Raw genomic sequence first — 18,795 nt, 5'->3', positions numbered from 1 at the left:
ACGTCTTCCTATACAAGCCCTCATATGAAAAAAGGGTCTATTTTCTTTGAGAAGTTTCCTCTGCATTAATGGACACGCTCCCTATTTCCAGTGGCCTGGTGGGAGGCGGGAATCTCAGCTTCCCTTGGTGCGGTTTCTATCACATGTGTTATAAAAAGCTTGCCGACCCCATTCTCTGTATCATTGGTCCGGAGACCAGCAGCAATAGCCTATCCTGAAAACTTATTAGAAATCTACACTTTCAGCCCTACTGAATTGGCAGCCGTTTCCCAGGTAGCGGTCTTTAATCTTTAATCCCTTTGTAACAAGCTCTCTGGACCGTTCTGATGCAAGTGAGAGGCAGAGAACCACTGATGGAGAGGGATTCTCCATCAGACACGTGAACGTGCCTTTGCAAATCTCGCCGCCCAGACACTGGAAGGCCAGGCTGGCCACTGCCTTGCTCACACGGGTGGCGCTAGGACCCGGGCGGCACGGACCTCACCGCTACCGCCCACGGCCGGGGGCGGGGCCAAGCTGTGCGGGGAGCCGGGACCTCGCTGCTCGACCCGCCCCTGGAGGCGGACCGAGCTGACTTAAACTCAGGGGCCCGGGAGGCCAGAGCGTCCTCCCTGCTTGCCCGCCCTAGGTCGTTCGCCGGTCGGTAAGTGTGGGGCCGTGTAGCCCGCGGCTGCTCGCTCGCCGTCCCCGGCGCCCCGTGGGGCGCTGGGCGCCGGAAGTGTAGGCGCCCGCGGGCTGGGGCCCGGCGTGCGGCGGCGGGAGCTTTTGTTCTGAGGAGGGGACGGGGTAGCGGGATCGCGGACTCTCAGGCGGCTCCGGGCCTTGGCCCGGCGGTTCCCGCGGCCAGCCGTCCGCCCCGCTCGTGGCCCGGAGGGCCGCGCGGGACTGGCGGCGGCCAGCCGCGGACGCCGAGCTCGAGCCGGAGGGCGGCGCCTCGTTGGGTGTTTTCTTTAAATTGCCTTACCCCTTGTGGTGGAGGTCGCGGGTGGCGAGAGCGGCACTCATTTTGTTGAACTACAAGGCGGATGTTTAGGCAGTGGGTGTGAAAAAAGCTTATGTTTTTCATTATTTCCTGTCGTCGGTGTGGGGGGAAAAAAAATTGTGTTTTGCATTTACTGTTTCTCGAGCGTTCCTTTCCTCTCCACCTCCATTATGCTGACCCTCCCGAAACAGGATTGCTCGGCTCGTGTGTCCTAGTGGCCCGCGAACGCCTCTGTACCGCATATGCTCTCCGTTCTCAGCGGTAGCTAGTTCCTGGAGGCATTTTTAAATGCACAAATGCATATCGCTTTTAGGTATTCTCGAGGGATGCGAATGCCCTGAGCGAGTGTCCTTGGTCCCGAGTTCATCAGCAGCACCCTTTAGGGGAATCGTTTCAGTGAAAACATTTAATTTGTAACACTTTAATTTTTTTTTAAGATTTTATGTATTTGACAGAGATCACAAGTAGGGAGAGAGGGGGAAGCAGGCTCCCAACTGAGCAGAGAGCCGGATGTGGGGCTCGATCCCAGGACCCTGAGATCAGTGACTGGAGCCAAAGGCGGAGGCTTAACCCACTGAGCCACCCAGGCGCCCCTATTTGTAACATTTTGAAAAGGCCTATTTTTAAAACAAAGAGAACAGCCGGTGATGTGATTCAGTTTGGGGTGCATTTGAATAGGTGGGTCACAGGGCTTGTTTGGGGATTTTTCTGTTTAATGTTGGCTGTAAACCGTATGTTTTATATTCAGTGTTAACGTGCACGAATGTTAAGGTTTTACTTTTTTTTTTTTTTTTTAATTTTTCCTCCTGTATAGCAGAGATTCGGATTCTCTTACTGTTCTCTTACTATTCAGGAAAATTGCAAAAACAAAGTAGTTTTGTTTTAGAATGGTAGGACAGTAGTAAACCTGGAGGACTGCACATCAATTCTGAATTAAACAGTGAATGGTATTTTAGGCCACACCTAGTTTCTATTTCTGTTACTTTGCACACAAGAATTTTTGTAAACCTAGTATGTTTTTGGTGCAACCTTAAAGGAACTGAGTTTTGCACAGCAGTGTTGTATCAAGTAAACAGATTAACATATACTTTTATTGTAACTTGGAAGTAAATTTCATATACATAAAAATATAAATTTTATATTAAATTATTATTGATTACTAAATGTTTCTTGCTCTTCCTAGGACCAAAGAAGTAAACACTGTGTGAAGGGGGAACACATTTTCAGAGGGAAATGGGAACATACACAATAATACAAGAGTAAGATTGTCTTTACAAGTAAGTATGTTCCCTCCAAGTAACCTTTTTTAATTTATCTGTTAGGGAATAAAATTGGTTAAACATTAAATGGTAGGACACAATGGATTTGATGACAAAACTTGGGGAGAAATGGTATGGTTGACAAAGCACAGAATTCAGTTGTTAATCTTTTCAAGATAAGGAAGAGTAGATTATGGTGAGGTGATTGGTTCAGGTTACTCAGGTAGAGGTCTACTTAAGATTGCTCTGTTTCTTGATTTTTAAAATTTGGTTTTATTATTTCTGGCAAGGAGTTAAGGCACCACAGAGCGCAACTCTGAGAGAACCATTCTGTGAGATAGAAAGCTGGAGAGATCATCTCTTAGGCTTCTATACTGTAAACACCCAAGTTGTGTCAGGAAATAATCTGTAGTGATTAAGACTATGGCCTTGCAGTCGATTGCTGAGCTTCAAATCTTGGCTCTACCATTTATTATCTATACAACCTTTGGAAAATTATTTAACCTTTTGCCTTAGTTTTCTCATCTGTAAAATGGGGATGACAGCACCTGCCTCATAGCATTGTTGGGATAGGTTACATGATTTTACTCATACAATACACTTGAAATAGCTGTCAGCTATTAGTGGTAAGTGGTTAATAAATTTTAGCTATTGTTTTGATAGAAGAAAGATATTTTATAGTCCAAGACAACATTATGTCTAATAGGGAATTCAGTCTGCTAATGTAAACTCTTAAGTTTACCAACTTTACCAAGTCCGTTTACCAGCTTTGTGTTGATTAAATCCCTTCATTATAGACCATGCTGTAGGTCCAGTTTTTGTAGGAAAGTACCAGACACAGCTCTAGTTTACCTGCAGGCTTAATTTGAAATCAGGAATGCCTCATTAAATTCTTTATCTAGGCAGATTTGCCCGAAAGCCTTGTTTTTACATGTTAACTGTGTGATATACAGGAATCTCTTCCCGGTTAGATTATCCATGGCTGGCACAAATAGGAGTGCAAATGTTTAGGGAATTGATGTTGCTTTTTATTTATTTATTTATTTATTTATTTGACAGAGAGAGATCACAAGTAGGCAGAGAGAGAGAGAGAGAGAGGAGGAAGCAGGCTCCCCGCTGAGCAGAGAGCCCGATGCGGGACTTGATCCCAGGACCCTGAGATCATGACCTGAGCCGAAGGCAGCGCCTTAACCCACTGAGCCACTCAGGCGCCCCGATGTTGCTTTTTATAAAGGTGTTTATAGGAGTGCATGGGTGGCTCAGTCAGTTAAGCATCCGACTTCTGCTAGGGTCGTAGTCTTTGGGTCCTGGGATTGAGCCCCATGTTCTGCTCTGTCTTGCTGGGCTGGGGGAGGAGTCCTCTGTTTTTCCTCCTTCCTCTGCCTGTGCCCTCTCTCAAGTAAATAATAAAATCTTTAAAAAGGTATTTATAAAGGTGAATTTCCAGTTTTTCTGTGTGTGTATGGAGGCCTTCTCCACCCTTTTGCACCCCCCCCTCATGTAAGGCATACTCTGAAACAGACATGGAAAGCTTTCAGTTTGAGATAAAGAAACGACAGTTTACCAACTCTGTCTCCAGAAATGCAAGTTAAAATTTACTTTATAATAAGCCTTGTAAAGAAAGAAGTAATCTTGCGGACTTTGAGGAATTCTAAATGCTTTGTTGGGAGGCAGCATTGTAGTGTATGTATTCTTGGGATCTTAAGTGTGCTTGTAAATTGAAGGGCAATGTTGAGGTAAATGTCTCAAGTGAGACATTTGCTCATAGTAGTAATGACTGCAAAGATTTAATAACAATCACTAAGATTCTCTTGAGATGTATTACAAGACTTCTTTGTAAGTAAAATCTTTAATCTGCTTAAAGGTGCAAAATGTTATATGAAATATTGTGCACCTTAGGTTTTAAGAAACAAATCATAAGCAAATTATTTTTTTTAATTCCAAAAGGTAATTTATTGGATTACATCATTAGAAGTTCAAGTAGCTCCATCTTCGGCTGGATCTAGCATGTGAATCTAAGGAAAGAAAATTTTTAGGCTTTAGAGACACTCCTATCTTTGAGCTCTGCTATCTTCAGCATTGACTTCATTCTCCCTTCATTGAGTGGCTGCAGCATATCCAGGTAAATATCCAAATAGCTTCGTCTTGGACATGCCTTGTGTATGATTGTTTTACCAGAAGTCTATAATTAATTTCATTGGCTTTCATTGGGTCATGTGCCTGTCTGTGCTGTTAACAGGGAAATGCTGTGTTTAGTCTTTACAGTCAGGGATAGAATTCATACATACTCATTAATTCAGTTTGTCCGTTTACAGAGTACAGTGATTTTTGGTGTATTCACATGGTTTGCAACCATTACTGCAGTCAATTTTAGAACAGTTTCTTCACACACACACACACACACATACACACACCACCTCAAACAGTTTCCATGCTCATTAATGGTGTCGACTCAGATGATGATGAGGCTGTAAAGTAACTGAAAGAGTTTCTTAGGCATATTTTGGACTGCAATCTGGGATACACAGATTTGACTGAAATCCAAAGTGTCCTCCCAGCAAGTGAGGAGTGCCGGGTTATAGAGGCAGAAACCAGAAGGGTACATAACTTATTTTGGAAAAATAATGCTTGGTGGTACCAGAGTTTAAACTAAATAGAATACACGATTGACTGGCTAATAGGCATTAACATTCTCTCTGTTTCAGTCCATAGTAAGAGGATGTGTTGCAGGAGGTGGTCTAGTTCCAGTTGACAAAAGTCAAAAGTTCATGGTGTTCCAAAAATTGAAATAAGATAAGCACTGGCCCTATTTCCTTAATATCCTTCTGACTCTATTTGGAGTGGCTGTTAGTAATACTTACTGTTTTGGAATGTTGTTTCACAAATCCCTCCCTCCTCACCCCCAACCCACCCCAACCCAAGTATTCCCAGGCAACTGTTAATCTAGTTTCTATGTCTAGGTTTGTGTGTTCTGCACATTTCTTATACATGAATTAATAATACATGATCTTTTGTGACTTTCTCTCACCTCACATGTTGTTTTCAAGGTTTATCCATGTTGAATCATGTATGTACTTCACTGCTTTTTATTGCCAAGTAATAGTCCATTGTATGGGTATGCCATATTTTGTTTATCCTTTCATCAGGTAACAGACACTTGGCTACTGTAAATGCTGCTGTGAGCATTCACGTGCAAGCGTTTGTGTAGACATACATTTTTAATTCTCTTGGATATACACATAGGAGCAGAATTGCTCCATCATATGATAACTATTTGATCTTTTGAGAAACAGAGTGGGGAGCCTGGGTGGTTCCGTCTTTAAGCATCTGCCTTTGGCTCAGGTCGTGGGAACAAGTCCCACATCGGCTCTCTGCTCAGCAGGAAGCCTGCTTCTCCCTCTCCCACTCCCCCTGCTTGTGTCTCTGTCAAATAAATAAATAAAATCTTAAAAAAAAAAAAAAAGAAAGAAAGAAAGAAACTGCCAGAGTGTTCTTCATAGTAGTGGAAGTATTTATGTTCTCAACAGCAATGCATAAGAGTTCCAGTGTGTCCACATCCATGGCAAGCACTTTTTGTGGTATGGCACTGTTTTTGATTGATGGTTTATGATGTTGAACATCTTTTTATGATCTACTTAGATCTTTGGAAAAATTGTTCAGAATCTTTGTTGACTTAGAATTTGAGTTGTCTTTGTATTGTTGAGTTGTAAGAGTTCTTTACTGAATTCTGTTCCACTGATGATTGTCTATCCTGTTTGGTAGGTAGCACATGGTTTTATTATTGTAGTTTTGAAGTGGGAAGTGCAAGGGGCACCTGGGTGGCTCAGTAGTTTAAGCCTCTGCAAGCTTCAGCTCAGGTCATGATCCTAGGGTTCTGCAATCCGAGCCCCACATCAGGCTCTCTGCTCAGCCGGGAGCCTGCTTCCCGCTCTCTCTCTTTCTGCCTGCCTCTCTGCCTACTTACTATCTCTGTCAAATAAATAAATAAATAAAATCTTCAAAAAAAAAAAGAATATGAAATTGGGTAGTGTAAATCCTCCAAATTTACTCTTTTCAAAATAAATTTTAGGATCATGTTCTCAACTTCTGAAAAGACATCTGGGATTTTGGTAAGGTTTGCACTGAATCTGTAGATGCGTTTGGGGAGTATTACCACCTTAACATTATTAAATCCTTTAATTCATTGAATGTGGGATGTTTTCCTTTTTTTTTTTTTTAGGTCTTTAATTTCTTTTTTCTTTTTTTTAATAAAACATTTTTTTGGTAATTTCTACACCGAACATGGGGCTCAAACTCGTGATTGAGGTGCATGCTCTTCCTGCTGTGCCAGCCAAGTGCCCCAAGTATTTTGTTTGTTTTATCTAGGGTTTTATTTATTTATTTATTTATTTCCTCAGAATTATGATACCTTGGGGTACCTGGGTGGCTCAGTAGTCGGGCATCTGTCTTTGGCCTGGGTCGTGATCCCCAGGGTCCTGGGATTGAGCCCCACATAAGGCTCCCTGCTTGGTGGGAAGCCTGCTTCTCCCTCTCCCCCTCCCCCTGTGTGTTCCCTCTCTTACTGTGTCTCCCTCTGTCAAATAAGTAAAATCTTTAAAAAAAAAAAAAGAATTATGACACTTTTTTTTTCCTTTTCTTTTTAAATAAACTCCACACCCAACATCAGGCTCAAACTTAACCTCTCCAAGATGAAGAGTTTCATGCTCTACTGACCCAGCTAGCCCGGTGCCCAGGGTCTTTAATTTCTTGCAGCAATGTTTTGCAGAGTATAAATGTTTCATTTTTGTTAGATTTATTCCAAAGTGTATTTTGTTCTTTTTAATGATGTAATGGATTGTTTACAAGAGTAAGTGTTGTTTCGTTTAGAAATACATTTGGGGGCTGCCTGGGTGGCTCATGGGTTAAAGCCTCCCCTTTGGCTCAGGTCATGATCCCAGCGTCCTGGGATCGAGCCCCACATCGGGCTCTTGGCTCTGCAGAGAGCCTGCTTCCTCCTCTCTCTGCCTGCCTCCCTGCCTGCTTGTGATCTCTCTCTCTCTCTGTGTCAAATAAATAAATAAACAAATCTTTAAAAAAAAAAAAGAAAAGAAAAGAAATACATTTGAATTTTGTGCATCGAGCTTGTACCAGGCATCCTAGTTAAATTAGTTTATTACTTACGTTAGTTTTTTAGTGGATTCCTTATAGTTTTCTACATACAATATGATGTCATCTGCAATTAGAGATAGTTTTTTTAAATTTATTTATTTTTTAAAGATTTTATTTATTTATTTGACAGGGATCACAAGTAGACAGAGAGGCAGGCAGAGATAGAGGAGGAAGCAGGCTCCCTGCCAAGCAGAGAGCTCAAAGCGGGACTCGATCCCAGGACTCCCGAGACCATGACCAGAGCCAAAGGCAGAGACTTAACCCACTGAGCCACCCAGGTGCCCTGCAATTTTACTTCTTCATTTACAATCAGATATCCCTTTCTTTCTTTTTGTATAACTGCCTTGGTTTTTTGCTTATCCCTCTAGTACAATACTGAACAGAAGTAGCAAGAATAGACATCTCTGTTTTGTTCCTGATCTCTTAGGGGGTAAGCATTCAGTCTTTGTTCATTATGAAGTCAGCTACGGGTTTTTTGTAGATACCTTTCATCAAATCAAAGAAATTCCCTTCTGTTTCTAGTTTGAGTGTTTTTATCATGGACATGTGTTATATTTGAACGTGCATTTAATTTCTGCCCTATTAGATCCTTCTGCATCTGCTGAGATGATCGTGTGGTTTTTGTTCTTCATTTTATTGGTTATATAACGTTGATTTTTTTTTTTTTAATGTTGAACCAATTTTGCATTTCAGGGACAAGTCCCACTTGGTTATGGCATATAATTATTTTTATATACTACTGTATTTGGTTGCTAGTACTTTGTGGGGATGTTTTTGCATCTGTATTCATAAGAAACTGGTCTGCAATTTCATTGTGATCTCTTTCCTGGTTTTGCCGTTAGGGAATATTAGCCTCATAGCATTAACTTGGAAAGTATTCCCTCCTCTTTTGCATTTTAGAAAAGTTTATAGAGGGCCACCTGGGTGGCTCAGTGGTTTAGCCTCTGCCTGCCTCTCTGCCTACTTGTGATCTCTATCTGTCAAATAAATAAATAAAATCTTTTAAAAAAAAAGTTTATAGAATTGGTTTCTAATATTTAAATTTTTTATATGATTCACCAGAAAGCTGTCTGGAACTAAGCATTTCTTTTTAGGTAATTTTCTGGTTGCTAATTCATTCTCTTGATAGGTCTGTTTAGATTTCTTGTATTTTCTGGAGTCAGTTTTGGTCAGTGTGTCTTTTGGGGTCTTTTGGGATTGTGCACTCAATTCCGCTCTCCGGGGAAAGGTTCCTCCCACATCAACAACAAGCAGTTCTCTAAAGATACAATGTGGGTATTCCGCAAGTCAACACATTTTTGATACTATATACCTGGAAGTAGCATCAGTTTCTATAGGTTGAGTGTTCTGTCCCACAAGATTGTCCTCACCCCCATGAAAGATACCAGTGCCTAGGTTGTCCCTTGTGCTTCTGACCAACAGGCTGCATATTGTAGGTTTTTCTCTGACCCTCCTGGGATTTCCCATACTGGTCACAAGTCCAGATTATTTGTTACCTGTACTTCCAGTTAGCTGGCTGTGTAGATCACAGGTTTCCACAAACTCTTCCCTGGAGTCTATTAATTTGCTAGAGAGGCTCACAGAACTCAATCATTTTACTTACTGGTTTATTGCAAAGGATTTTAAAGGATACAAATCAGTGGTCATAGAAGAAATGCATAGGGTGAGGTATGTGGGAAGGAGAATGGAACTTCTGTCTCCTCTGAGCATGCCACTCTCCCCAAATCTTCATGTGTTCACAAATGTAGAAGCCCTCAGAATCCTGTCTTTTGGTTTTTTATAGAGGCTTCATTACATAATCATGATTGATTAAAAACATTGGCCATTGATTGCAGCCTCACATCTTCTTCCTGTCTGGAGGTGGGAGGGGTGGGACCCAAAGTTCCAACCCCTTAAGCAGGGGGCTGGTTCTCTTGGCCAACAGCCCACCTCTTTTGGTGCATTCTGAAAATTTGCCATATTAACATAACAAAAGGCACCTTCCTTCATCACATCACTTTGGAAAACCTAAGGATTTTAGGAACTCCGGCAGAAATGGGGACAAAAATCAAATACATATTTCTTAACTGTAAATCACAATGTATGATTTTTATCCAAATTATCAAATACATTGGCATACAGTTGCTTGTAGTATTCTCTTTATGTTCTGTGAAGTATTGATAGTAATGTCTCTATTTCCTGATTTTAGAAATTTGAGACTTTTTGGTCAGTTCAGATAAAAGTTTATCCATTTTGGTGATCTTCTCAAAGACCCAAGTTTTGGTTCTGTTCGTTTTCTCTATTTTTGTATTCTCATGGCTGAAGTTTATGACAGCAAAATACAATATATGACCAACAGAAGAGAGAGAAGGCACAGGCAAAGTTCATGGAGGCGAGATGCATGTTTCCAGGTTCTCCTTTCACGAGGACTGCATGCGTATGCCATCTCTGCAGCTGCAGATGGCAGGGACAGATGGTCTCCAGAAGCATTTATGTACATTAGAAATTCTTTAGAACCCCAAAGAGTATTTGTTTATGTAGGTTATATCAGATCTGCTTTTGCTTCAGTTTTTTGCCATGTACTGTTTTAGATGAAGTAGTTGAGGGTGTTTATTGGATGTATGAACTAGATCAGTGCTTCATTACAGTGCTGAAGGATCACTGCCACAGCTTCTATTGGCTTTTACATTTTCCTTCCAGGTGACCATGTTACTGGACAAAGTGTTGTAGCTAGGGCGGCTTAGAGCATAGTATAGATCAGTTCACAATTGAGTGATTGTCATGCCATCTCACCTGCAAAACTTGCATAGGTCCCCTGTGCTAGTTGGAGAAAGAAGGAAGACAGTAGACCCAGGGGATCAGGGTTGGGGAAGTAGGCAGAAACTTGTAATCTAATTTACCCCAGGCTATTGCTTCCTACCACCCTCAGTCAACATACTGCTGGCCAGTGGAAGATTGTAATCTGAGGACTCTTACCAACTCAGCCCCTGCTGATTTGGGGAGTGAATGTCCTTGGGAGTGGTGTACTTTGGGTTAAGGCTTCTATACCTTATCCTTCTAGTCCTGATTTCCATTGATTTCCTGATCAGTGAAAGCGAAGTTCTCCTGTATGTATTTTCTGGACTAGAGTTACAGGCTCTGGCTTTAAGTAGATATGTTATCCCCTGCCTGACCCTGCTAACAAAGTAGATTGTGTCCCACAAGGCTCTTCTGGTACTTCAGGTCCCCTTGCATCATTAATCTCAAACTTCAGTTCTCTAAAGTCTAGATCTTAACTCCATGCCAATAAAATGCCTCTGTTATAACAAAGTTCTTGTGACCCTCTAAACCTGGGACAACCAAAGTGGATGGTAGAATGTGGCTTATAATGACAGATAACTGTGAAAGTTTTCAGATTTTTCTTCGGGGCAATTCAGCCTGCTTTTATGGCTCCTATTTAGTTTTGTTCAAAGAGTTTGTCCACCTCAAGAGCCACAGAATTGGCTCACGCCTATTACAATAGCAATATTTAAACTCTTAATAAATACACTTTGTACTCCAGCAGCATGTTGCATCTTAGGTAGCTTATACTTGCCTGGCAAACTACTTATGTACTTGAGACCCTTGTCAGGGATTTCTAGATACTTGAAACCACTACCCTCTAATGAATCCTTTTTCCTTCCTTACCTGGAACAGTTGGCTAGGCAGAACTCCAAGGAAGGGTAACTGACTTTCTCATGTGTGCTCTGGGATCTTTAATTCCCACTCTAGGGTATAGTACAACTATAAAAGGTAGTCTAAAATTTGTCTCTGACCTCTGCTTTAGAGACACAGTAAAGTAGCATAAACTTTCTAACCGGAATGACAAATGCATTGCTCTGAACTTCCCACTGGCCAGTTACGATGCGATGTATGTGATTCCCAACACCCTGTGCTGTCCCATTAATCAGTCAGCAATAGTAGAGCAGTTTATTTCTTCTTCCCTTGTTCTTCCAGGGAGAAAGCCATGTGGCTGTCATTGGTGAACCTCGATGATGATACCTGGGACGTACTTTGCTGACTTGGCTCTGTGTGGAGGCCTGACCTCCACAAAACACCTGATCATCCTGCCAGGGATCAGGGTCAAGTCAGTCTTTTCCATTGTTAGCCAAGAGAAAAGCACAGTTAATTAAGGTATTTGACCAACTGTCCTGTGCTTCTGAGTAAAATTTGTAGCTGGACATGTGAAAGGTAGAGAAGGTAGAGATGTAGGGGGAGAGGGCAGCTTCACCATGGTACTGTGATTACCTTTGTCTTCTCATGGGCTGAATAGGCAAAGCCAAATCGCTGTGTGAATATCTTGGCAGGCTGGAACAAAGGTTGATAAGAACCCTTGGAAAAAATGACCATGAGGATGTTTTTTTTGTTTGTTTGTTTCTTTCTTTCTTTCTACTGCCCTGGTGTCCATTGAGCACAGTTTACCACCTCCCTTACCCTTGAGATATAGCTTCAGGCTATAAAATGATTATGCTTGAGTTGGCTTCTCAGCACCCTGTGTTCTTAGCCATGTTGGTATCACCCTCCAGGAATAGGGACACTGATACTGATTTTTCTGGTGTGTAAGTAATAAATTGCATATGAAATTGTAGTCTTGTCTCCGTTCTGTCTCTGGCAGCGTGGAGACCTCACAGCTGTGATAGTGGGACTTGTGCTAGCTGTGACACTACTGTGTGGCATCATATCTTTAAAGCATTCAATGCAGTTCTTAACATATGGTAAATTCTCGTGTTAACCGTTACTTACAGAGTTGTATTATAAATAACACAAAACTTAGAATTGTTAATTCAAGGATTGATAGCCTACTTTCTCCTATGACTAAGGTTACAAACAGCCAAAGGTAGAATAGGTTGAGTAAATATGATACTTTGGCATTCCTGAAAAGTGTTGGTATTTGTGGTGTTGTTGATAATATAGAAGTATCGGTAGCTTTTTCTAATGCAGATTGGTTTTTTCAATGAAAAATACTGGCCTTCCTCAATTTAACCACATCAGTGGACACTCCAAATAAACTTTGGTGTGGAACACATTAGAAGTGGAACTTAAAAAGCAATAAGGGAGAGTTCCAGTTTAAAATACCAGGATAGTTGTTTATTTTTGCTTTTTTGTTTGTTTAGATAGGAGAAAAGTATTCATTTCTTAAGAAGTTTCTATATTTTTGAAGTACTAAAAGGCTTGCAAATGAAATCATGTGATAATTATGGTTGACATAGATCTGAAGGGAGGGGTGGGAACTTTTTCCCCATTCAGAAGTTTAAATAGGGACTTCTTTTTAACTTGGTGTTCAGCACTTACAGATAATGTTTATTAGTTTGACATTTATTGAAGCCCACCAGACATTGTCTAGATTTGCATCTTTTGTGTTGCTCTAAGACAGTCTTTTTTTATGCCTATTATCTTGGTTATTAATAGCATTGTCTTTCACTTCAGTAATGTTCCAGTTTGATAAATTAACAGTCACCCCGTATATAAAACAGTTCTTGATGTGGCTTAGTTTGTCCTAGTCTTTCTTACTATTTTATCTGACCCTATAGTAGGCCTGGCCATGGCAAACCATAATATGACAGTTCCTTTTCATAAGAGTTTTGTTCATGGGTATGTGTGCTTATGTGTTTCTGTATAAGATAGATATTATGATTATTCCTCCAAGCTGTGATTTTTAGATTATTTTTTGCTTTGTAAATTTCTGTAATAAGGCTAAATTACCAATAAAGGAGGCTGCTAGGTTGACAATTTTTCATTTAAACTACAATCTTTGCATTAAAAGGATATAGAATACTTTAAAATGAAAAGACAATTCACAAATCTTTTCTTCCGTTGGTGAGGGCTTTATGAAATTTTTATATGAAAATCACATACATTGTTAACATACAGTCTCTTACAGCTCTTGATTTTTTTTTCCCTGCTTCACAGATTAATTTTGCATTTCATAGCTTACTATTAACAGCTTCTTATACTTTGAATTTTTAGTGACTTGCTTTCTTCCAGTTTCTCACAGAATGTACCAGTGATAGTATCATAAAATTTAAAGCCCCAGACTATGCATTTCATAGCTTACTATTCACAACTTCTTATACTTTGAATTTTTAGTGATTTGCTTTCTTCCAGTTTTCTCACAGTATGTAATAGTGATAGTATCAGAAAATTTAAAGCCATAGACTGGGACACCTGGGTGGCTCAGTCAGTGACATGGCTGACTCTTGATTTTTGGTTCCGGTCATGATCTCGGGGTCCTGGAATGGAGCTTGTGTTGCTCAGTAGGGAGTCTGCCTAAGGACTCTCTTCCTCTGCTCCTCCCTCCCATGTGTGCTCACACTCTTTCTCTCTAATAAATAAATCTTTAAAAAGGGGGGGGGGGACTTTGTCTATTTCTAGGATGTAAAAAAGGTTTTTTTAGCTAAAACTTTTAAGATTGTTTTTATGATGACACACAAACCTCACAGATGTTTTCTTCAGGGTAGGAGTGTGTGTATTGACTCTGACTTCCCTCAGTTTGGGTCACTGCACTTTTATCATTGTCAACATACAAGGACTTCTGGCCTCCCAGTGAAGGCCAAACATCCTATCAGCATCAACATATTGGTATTACCTATTCTTCAGACTACAAAACCTACCAGATGTGGGGGGAGGGGATTAGTAGAGCCAGACTTTGTACTCATTGTATCAAGTGTCATTATTCAGGGTGTACTCATTGTATCAAGTGTCATTATTCAGGGTTTGCTAATTTACTTACAGCTAGTAATAGCAAAGATGTTCCTAGAATTTCCCACAGTTGAATATAAAATTCCAGTGTTTTGGTGGCTTGATGACATCTCCCATTACTGAGCGGCCTGCTTTCACCACTTGACAAAAGTACTTGAACTGTTGTTGCCAAAGTGGGGAGATCCTTAAACTTAGAAGGCAACCAATGGACAATTATTTACTAACCCGCAACTTAAGATACTCAATTTGTTTTAATCCCTACTAGAAACAAATATAGGCGTGTATAATGTGTTCTGTATTTCTCTTTCTTGATTTTTCTGCCAGTTCTATTCATTATTGAAAATACAGAATTGAAATTTTCAACTCTTGGTGAATTGCCTTTTTCTCCCTTGTTCTGTGTTTTTGCTTTTTTTTTTTTTTTTTTTTTAATTTTAATGCTCTTTTAGGTGTGTTTGTTTTATCTTTTTGTTAGATTGACCCTTTATGGTTGCAGAATACTTCTTATCTCTAGTAAGATTGGTTTATGTTGTCTGATAATTAGCATAGACCTTCCATAGTTCTCTTAACTGCTGTGTTTGCATGATATGATGCCTTCTTTATTCTTTTATTTTCATTCTGTTTGTATCTTTGGATGTAAAGTGTGTCTATTAGAGACAGCATTTTAGTTAAATAGGTTTTGGGTTCTTTTTTTTAATCTAGTCTGACATTCTCTGTCTTTTGGATTATTTAATCCATTCACATTTAATGTTACTGATATAGTGGGATTTATATCGGCTATTTATACTTTTGATTTCTAGGTCTTGTGTCTTTTTCCTCCCTTAGTATTTTCTTTTGCATTAAGTGAATATTTTCTAGTGTACATTTTAATATTCAAAATGTTTTTTTCCCACTGTATATTTTGTGGAAGCACAAATTACCTTTTTTTGTAGACCACCTGAAAATCTTCCTTCTTATATTTTTCTGTATTTTGTATACGTTATATATTTTTTTATTTTATTTTTTTCAGTGTTCTAAGATTCATTGTTTATGCACCACACCCAGTGCTCCATGCAATATGTACCCTCCTTAATACCCATCACCAGGCTAACCCATCCTTCACCTTCCAAAACTCTTCATTTTGTTTCTGAGTCCATAGTCCCTCATGCTTTGTCTCCTCCTCCGATTTACCCCAATTCACTTTTTCTTTCCTTCTCGTAATGTCATATGTGTTACTCCTTATGCTCCACAAGTAAGTGAAACCATATGATATTTGACTTTCTCTGCTTGACTTATTTCACTTAGTTTAATCTCCTCCAGTCCCAACTGTGTTGATAAAAAAGTTGGGTATTCATCCTTTCTGATGGAGGCATAATATTCCATCTTATATATGAACCATATCTTCTTGATACACTCGTCCTTTGAAGGGCATCTTGACTCTTTCTATAGTTTGGCGATTGTGGCCATTGCTGCTATGAACATTGGGGTACTATGGCCCTTCTTTTCACTATATCTGTATCTTTGGGATAAATATCTAAGTAGTGCAATTGCAGGGTCATAGGGTAGCTCTAAATCATTTTTATCTATACCTTTAAAGGTATTAAGCATTTAAAATCTAGCTTATTATGCTTGTGATTTTTTTTTTTAAGATTTTTATTTATTTATTTGAGAGAGAGAATGAGAGAGAGCATGAGAGGAGAAAGGTCAGCAGGAGAAGCAGACTCCCCGTTGAGCAGTGAGCCTGATGTGGGACTTGATCCCAGTACTCCAGGATTATGACCATAGCCAAAGGCAGTTGCTTAACCAACTGAACCACCCAGTTGCCCTATGCTTGTGGTTTTAAATCCAACTAAAAGACTGTTACTAGTATGGAGGTAGAGAGGTGAAGAATATGGGGCCCAGTGAGGTTGATCTCTTGTTTTTGAATTCTGCCAATCCTAGAGTATGTGTATACCTGTGTGGAAGACCTAATCCTGGAGAGACAGGTTGATAAGTAGGAGTAAAGGGAGGGGAGTAGGATTTTATTTATTTTTATTTTTTATTTTTTAATTTTTTTTTATTAGAGAGCCTGAGCAGGGAGAAGGAGCAGAGGGAGAAGCAGACTCCCTGCTGAGCAGGGAGCCTTATGTGGGACTCAGTCCCGGGACCCTGATATCATGACCTGAGCCAGAGGCAGACACCTAACCCACTGAGCCACCCACATGCCCTAGGAATAGGATTTTAAATGTGGAGATTCTGTATGAAGGTCAGCTCTGTTGCAGGAGATGCATGTTACATTTATATTGGTGGGCTTCATAGATTTGATGATGGGAGAACAGCAGATGATGCTATTTTTTCTCTGAAATATAAGCAGCTGATGGGATGCCTGGGTGGCTCAGTTGGTTAAGCAGCTGACTTCGGCTCAGGTCATGATCCCAGTGTCCTGGGATCGAGTCCCACATCGGGCTCTTTGCTCGGCAGGGAGCCTGCTTCTCTCTCTGCCTCTGCCTGCCATTCTGTCTGCCTGTGCTCGCTCGCTCTCCCTCTCTCACAAATAAAATCTTTAAAAAAAAAAAAATTAAATATAAGCAGCTGAATTAGGGCAGGGAAACGTGTTGTGTGGGTTGGAGTAGCTGGGGACCTGAGAGGAAAGGTCTTAGAGAATAGGGAAATTCAATAAAATGAAGTAGAATTGTTGAGCGGTGTTAAGTTTGATGTTTGTTTGTGTTCCTGAAATAAAACCAGTCTGCTGACTTGTGTAACTTTTATTTTTCCCCTAGAAAACTTCAGTTGCTCCTGTGCAGAGAAGGAGATTCTTAAAATCAGCCATACTTGGGGTTTGTCAGGTGAGAGCCATGGCTGTCACAGGTGAAGGGTGATGATGGAGTGGGGTGGAGATTTTGTCCAATAATTCATTTTTTCAAGAGAAATTAAGATGATAGATAGCTCATGTAAATCTTGTCTCTGGTAATCTCCATTACATTATATTCTCAGAAGGCTTAATACTGGGTATCCAAAAGTAGAGACTCTGTAGTCCGAAAAAAGTCAGACAACTTTTGACTCCCTCCATCTAAATAGGTAGTTCAAGGATGATTTTCCAGGCTTCAGTTTTCTTCTGTGCCAGCAGAGAAGAGAGAGGAAAAAAGTAACCCTAAGTTACTCAAAAAGGTCATTTGTCTTCCTACCCATAGGCTCTATATTGGTCCTCCAGGGTTGCCCTAATGTAACAGACTGGGTGGCTTAAACAACAAATTTGTTTCTCACAGTTTTAGTCTGGAAGTCCAAGATCAAGGAAGTCCTGATCAAGATCAGGTGGTTTCTCCTGAGTCCTCTCAGCTTGTAGTCAGCCGCCTCTGTGTGATCTCACATGGTCTTTCCTCTGTGTGTGTCTGCCTGATGTCTCTGTTAAAAGGACATTAGTCCTATTGGATTAGGGGCCTAGCCTTATCACCTCACTTAAATGTAATGACCTGCCTGAAGGGCCTGTCTCCAAATATAGTCACATTGAGGGTTAGGGTTTTAGCATAATGAATTTGCGGTGGAACGACACAATTCACTTCATAACTGGCCTCCCACTGCAAGTAGGAATAAGAACTAAGGGGAATGTATTAGGCATCATTAACTCCAGTGTAAGTGCCACTTTGCATTAATGCATCTTCTTGATCAGTTGTATTACTATTTCTGTTTTAAGTAAACTGCCCCTGATTCCAACTCATGACCCTTAAATCAAGAGTCTAATGCTATGCTGACTGAAGCAGCCAGGTGCCCCCAGTCAGTTGTATTAAGGCAGCTTTCTTGGTAGAAGGCATGTGAGGAATATGCGGATCTGATTTTTCTTCTTTAAGTTTATTAGCCAGCATAATAATAATTACATCCTAACTTTCAGATGTAGAGTCAGTTATTCCTCAGTTGCGATGCCTTCCTTAATGCCCATCACATAGTTAACCCTGTTCCCCCACCCTCCTCCTCTCCAAACCCTGAGTTTGCTTCCTAGAGTTAAGAGCTTCTCATGATTTATCTCCCTCTGATTTCTTCTCATTGAGTTTTTCTGGGATCTGTTTTTTTTTTTTTTTTTTTTTTTTTTTTTTTTTTTTTTTAAAGATTTTATTTATTTGTCAGAGAGAGCGAGCGAGAGCGAGCACAGGCAGACAGAGTGGAAGGCAGAGTCAGACTGAGAAGCAGGCTCCCTGCGGAGCAAGGAGCCCGATGTGGGACTCGATCCCAGGACGCTGGGATCATGACCTGAGCCGAAGGCAGCTGCTTAACCAACTGAGCCACCCAGGCGTCCCTGGGATCTGTTTTTAATCCAGAAGCATATATGCCTTCTTCGGTTTCGTTTTTCTTCTTAAGGAGAACACTACGATGCATAAATTAATAGATCTCAAAGATCTGTAGATTGTTTTGGGTTTTCTACATAACCTCTACATCATAGTTTCTATGTTTTCCTTCCTGATTCTTAAAATTTTCGAGGATCTCCAGTACAGTGATGAATAGAAAGGGAAATAGTGATGTGTTGGTTTTGTTGTCAGTCTGAATTTTGAAAGCTACCATGTATCAAATTTAAGGGAATTTCTGTTGTTGGTTTGATAGTTTTCTTCAAATGAATGAATGTTGAATTTTATCAAGTTCTTGCATGTGTTGAAATGAACTTGGAATTTTAAAAATTATTGTCATTATTACTTTAATTTTCAAATGACATTTGTATTTCCGAAATAATCCCAATTTGATCATGATAGGTTATTGTTTTCATATGTC

At 40.3% G+C, this 18,795-nt stretch overlaps 1 protein-coding gene across 5 annotated transcripts in view; it reads left to right on the top strand.

The window, feature by feature from the left end:
• The first annotated feature begins 507 nt into the window (after nt 1-507).
• Nucleotides 508-18,795, top strand: part of RESF1 (retroelement silencing factor 1) — a 30,916-nt gene continuing 12,628 nt past the window's right edge. For 2 of the 5 annotated variants that reach the window (XM_059185697.1, XM_059185699.1), the window contains exons 1-5: nt 508-643; nt 2,166-2,259; nt 4,189-4,363; nt 11,344-11,520; nt 16,821-16,886. The gene's annotated coding sequence lies outside the window, so the exon portion shown is untranslated. Of the gene's footprint in view, nt 644-2,165; nt 2,260-4,188; nt 4,364-7,757; nt 7,820-11,343; nt 11,521-16,820; nt 16,887-18,795 lie in introns of all 5 variants that reach the window. The other 3 variants (XM_059185694.1, XM_059185696.1, XM_059185698.1) reach the window with 2 other exon arrangements.

The sequence above is a fragment of the Mustela lutreola genome, chromosome 8, assembly GCF_030435805.1.
Source record: "Mustela lutreola isolate mMusLut2 chromosome 8, mMusLut2.pri, whole genome shotgun sequence".
NCBI lineage: Eukaryota > Metazoa > Chordata > Mammalia > Carnivora > Mustelidae > Mustela > Mustela lutreola.
Note: the sequence above shows the minus strand (reverse complement) of the source record. Positions and strands in the feature narration are given on the sequence as shown.